Consider the following 5303-nt stretch of genomic DNA (forward strand, 5'->3'; position numbering starts at 1 on the left):
AACACCACTAGAATGTTCTATAGAGTACAATATGCACTATATTTCTTCAAATATGAAATTGTAGTATAAGTAATAAGGGCATACTTCAGGGAGCTTCAAGCATAGAAATAGTTACATCATTGATTGAACCAGGTGCTCCTACAAAATTTGATGAGTCTTGGCCATAATTTATATTTCGTTTATTGATAAATGTTGGCTTGTTCGGTGTGGGAAAAGTTGTTTCATTTCCCAGCATGGATACAATTTCAACCATGGTTGGTCGATATGTTGCTTGTTCTTGCACACATAAAAGCCCAATTTGATACATCTTGAAACTTCATGAGCAGGATATGCTTGACCCAATGATGAGTCAACTATGTCCAAGGCTTTGCCTTCCATATATCCATAAGTCCCAAACCTGAAAAATTTAACAGTATCATACTTGATACTTCTACGAGGAAGTTCATTAATTCAAAACAAAATGATAATATAGTTTACTTACATGTCCTATTAAATTTAGGCATGGACTGCAACATGATAGTGATTGTTTCTCTTGCCACTAATTACCTCTAGTGTTAAGACACCATAGCTAAAGACATCTAATTTGGTAGAATATAATCCTTCCATTGCATGCTCTGGTGCCATATATCCACAGCAATTAAACGAAAGAAAATAATAATGATTGTTTATTTTTGATTTTAGCATTTGTTGTTGATGTGTTTGTGCATGTGTAGCCCACTTATCTTTTCTTTGGTGCAAACTCAATTGGCATTCCTTACTATTGAGTTTGAAGGGGGTGTGTTAAGGATATGAATGCAATTTTGAGAGAGAGAGTTACTAGGTGCCAACAACTCTATTTGTATTTGCTTCAATTTGGTCATCTCCAAACATTCTAGCCAAACCAAAATCTGAAATTTTTGGATTCATTGCAACATCGAGTAGGACATTGCTTGTTTTTAGATCTCTATGGATGATTTTTAGTCTTGAATCTCGATGAAGATATAAGACTCCTTGAGCAATACCAGAAATAATTTCAAATCGCTTACTCCAATCCAACAATTGCCTTCCAATTTTGTCTAGATAAAAAAAAAAAAAAAAAGTGTCAATCCATAATGCATATTGAAAAACAGTTGAAGTTAAAATCATAATTTGTCTCTAGCTTGATTTTTATTATATTATAGTTATAAGAATGCCTGCAAGAAAGAATTAGATAGTTGAGAGCCATAAGTGAAGGAAGAAATGGTATACCAAAGATGAAAAAGTCTAGGCCTTTGTTTGGCATGTATTCATAGATTAACATCCTCTCTTCTTTATGAATGCAGCAACCAAAAAGCCTCACAAGATTCCTATGCTGGAGCTTGGTTATTAGCATGACTTCATTCTTAAATTCTTCTGTGCCTTGCCTTGAACTTCTTGAGAGTGTTTTTATTGCTATTTCCTGTCCATTGGCTAGTTGACCCTATAATTATAATTGAGACTTCAAATTATTAAAATATTCTTCCTCAAAAAAAAAAAAAATTAAAATATTAATTGAGAGTTACAAATATTAATAAGTTATTATGATTTTTCTTACTATACTATCAGTATGCATGTGCCACTTTTAAACCACATCCATGACCTCCACTAAATATTATCTTACACATGTGGGGTAATTAGAAATTAAAATAACAAATTGTGACAGCTTCCGCCCAAAATTTTGAGCAATAATGATACTAGCTTTTCGACCTCAACCTTGCCCTAGATGTACAAAATTGTAGTCCTACATAAATAAGCATTACTTCACATTTAACAAAAGTTGTGTAGTTATCTTAGATATGCTTATCGTGTATAAGGTGAAAGTACCTTGTAGACGGGGCCAAAGCCACCTTGACCAAGTCTTTTAGTAGGAGAGAAATTGTCCGTTGCTGCAAGAATGATGCTTATGTCGAAAATTGGTAGATCTGGTTTTCTTCTACCTTCATCAAGCTTTCGAGAATCTTGAAAGGTTGTTGAACTTGCAGTAATATCATTGAACAATTTGAGTTGTCTTTCCCTTGTTGTTCTCATACAATAACAGTTACAAATGATGGTTGTAAATTTGTAACCATGTTAAGCATTTATATATAACTGGAGAAATTACACCAACCTACCGAGAAATGTATTGAAATAACACTTTTCCCAAACGTTTGTACAAAACTCCCCTCCTAGAAACTTTGGTGGCTATTATTATGTGAATCTTCAAAAGACATTGGTGCAATATTAATTTTTCTAGAGCTTTTTATGATTATTCAACTTTGAAGAAAATTGGTGATTTCAAGGTTAAAAAGAGATGAGTTTATAGTTTCCATTCCAAAGAAATCAAACTTGTCACACCTTGTCTTGCGTAGGTTTTTCCTATATTGAAGAGAAATTTTTTTTCTTAGTTTGGTATTATAACAACTATTGGTATTCTTTGCTACTTCATTCCTCCATTTGAAAGGAACAGTAGTGCACTTACCTTGCCCTCGAGTGATGACTTTTACAGTTTTACCTACCTTGCTTCGTCTCATTCTAGCCTACCCAATCTCGAGTGTGCTTGTAGGGGAGTAAATTAACATGATAATAAATATAATTGTTGTTAAGTAATCAACAACATATTAAAATAAATTTCTAAATATAATTTTTGTTACTTAAATCATCAACATAAAAAAAGAAATTTTTAAATAATATTTTTAATTTATGTTTAAAAATTAATTTAACCCTTAATTAGTAAGATTTATGTAATAAAATAATTGTAGCACCTCTACCATAATTCACACACGTAGGAAACACTGCGTACCTTTCCTTTTTCTCCTGATCAACCAATATGCACAGAGGGAAATTAGTCATGGAGTAACAAGTAGGGCCACGATCGTAATTGTTTGCCTCTTCTTGTTGGCAAAGAACCCATTGGAATGAGCTGTAAACAAGAAAAGTTCAGTTTTTGAAATTTCTTTTTTACAACTGAGATGATAAATCGTAATTAGAATACATCAAATATTTATGCCTTAGTAAATTGTTGAGTACCTAACTCAAGCGCGTCCACTCGTACGTACAAATTTTGGCCCTCAAGTATCACACTCGTGTCTTTCAAATTACCAAGCCATCTCAAACACCCGACTTGCTCCTGTGTATCCATACCTGCATACGCTGTGCAATTACAATTCTGCAAGCATTGTTGCTCACACTCCTCCAAACTCAGCTTCTTATCAAGTTGTGCAAATGAACTATCCGGAAGCTTCACATTTTCTACCTTCACAAACCCATCACCACTCTTGCATATAGATTCCAGTCCACGCTTTCTTACACATCCACCAGATGTATTTCTCAAAGACCATTCACTTGGTGACTTGGGTTGGAACCCAGGTAGACAAGTGCATTCAAATTTAGTAGTATCATTTTGAAGTTGACATTTACCAGGTGTACCACACTTGCCGTAATAGTCACACACGTCCAGCGGCACTGACCCCCCATAATACCATTTTTTATCTCCCTCCGTCATCGTATAGTGTTCAATAGACCCTGATTCAGTTACCACGAATCTTGAGAATGATCTTGGAGGGAGATCAATCCAACTTAGAGTAGTCTCAGTCTGGTTGTTCACCAGACTAATATTCAAGAGCCAATTAGCTTGTATGAATCCGGGTATCCCGCTCCATCTAAATCCATTCCAATGACCAGTACGCCACAACAAAATGTTACTTTTGTACAAATACGACTCTGGGGAGGAGCTATTGGTGTTGAGCATATACAAGCAATTACCAGTTCCTGGATCATCTTTGGACTTTCAGGATCTTAGGGTTCGATTCAGACCGGTTGTTCTGTCTACCCAAGTTTCAGGTGTGTAAAAAACGTATCAGTTGGATAATCAAAGCTTTGCCATAGTAACTCACCTGTTTTGTTAAGAACCAGTTGTAGATTTCCAGAATCCAAGAGCTGAGCAACAGTACTGTTATAGCTTGATTTTGAGGTAATATTTGTCGACCAGATGGGCTGATTTCGATCTTTGACATGGAGTACTAGGTTTCCATGAACATCAATTGAGAGAACTCCAGAAGTATCATTGATAGGATTGTCTCTATTTGCAACCTACAACATGTGTTTTTCTTCTGCTCTATAATACCAGATTCCAACATAACGGTTTGTGGAAACTTCGAGCCTAAAGAAACCAAGTGTAATAGCTCCTGTGGAACCTATAGCTGCGTTTTTCTAAACGTGGCTATAGGCTGACTTATAGCTGCTTTTTTAGACTATGTTTGTGCTGCGTTTTAGAAAAGCGATTATAGCCTCCCATAGGTTTTTATCTATAACCGCGTTTATAACCACGTTTTTTTTTTTTTTAAACATGATTATAGGGTTTTTTTTTTTTTTTTTTTTTTCGCCCAATCACATGATCACCTGATATTCTCATGAGACAATTCCTAGCAGCCTTTTCAACGACAAAACTGTAATTCATTATCGCAATCAATGGTATGTAGAATACAAAAAACCCATTCAATTTCCAAGGGTCAGAAAATTCAAGTTAATTACATCAACAGCCATCATAAGAACAACATACTGGAGAAAACCAGATTTGACATGCATAATGCATCTAAAGGTCAACACAATGAAAAAAAAAACACACACACACAAATAAATTTGTATTGTTTACCAGAAGACTGATGAATGTCTTGCTACCTTTTTCTCCTATTTCAAAGCACCCCCTTCTTGGTTGTTGAAAAAAGGAAAAGGAAATAGTTAAAAAAGTTCAAGCCACAAAAAAGTTCAAGGTGTGGTTGCAAGATTAAGTATCTTGAATGGTCACCTTATGTACTCCTACAAAAAAGTTAAAAAAGTTCGAGCCACAAAAAATGAAGCTAGGAAGAAATGTAAACATAATTCCACTTAAAATCAAAGAAAATATATATTATGGTACCTGAATTCCAAAAGTGATACTCTTTGAGAAGTGCAGGGAGAGATTTTCTAACCAATTGCATTCACTAGTCCTGCTGTATACAACATGAACCATAGCTGTTAGGTTTTAAAGACTTAGGTTACCTAATGTATTTAGAACTCTAATGTGTATTGTTGGCAAACCATGATCAAAACAATGTGTTTAGAAGTATTTTAGTCTTACTCAAAGTTGTGGATTTTATGTAAAGTTGGAATCGAGCTAATGCAGAAAGCATTATGCATTTCGGTCTGGCTCGATCAATCGAAACTTAGGCTCGATCGATCGAAGCTCGGGCAGAATGTTTTTTTTCTACAGATTTCTAACTCAGCCCTAGTTGTTTAAAACGTTTTAGGGTTTTCTAATTTGTCCTAAGTATAAAAGGCAAACCCTAGCC

General features: G+C 34.9%; 1 pseudogene across 1 annotated transcript; it reads right to left on the reverse strand.

Annotated features, from left to right (window-relative positions):
• Nucleotides 1-2822: 2822 nt before the first annotated feature.
• On the reverse strand, nt 2823-4984 carry LOC115991220 (annotated as a pseudogene). Its single transcript, XR_004092179.1, has 4 exons — nt 4892-4984; nt 4781-4791; nt 3004-4135; nt 2823-2896 (listed from the first exon to the last, which is right to left on the reverse strand). The product of XR_004092179.1 is annotated as a G-type lectin S-receptor-like serine/threonine-protein kinase At1g11410 (transcript).
• Between the last annotated feature and the right edge of the window lie 319 nt (nt 4985-5303).

The sequence above is a fragment of the Quercus lobata genome, chromosome 5 (assembly GCF_001633185.2).
Source record: "Quercus lobata isolate SW786 chromosome 5, ValleyOak3.0 Primary Assembly, whole genome shotgun sequence".
In the NCBI taxonomy this organism is placed as follows: Eukaryota; Viridiplantae; Streptophyta; class Magnoliopsida; order Fagales; family Fagaceae; genus Quercus; species Quercus lobata.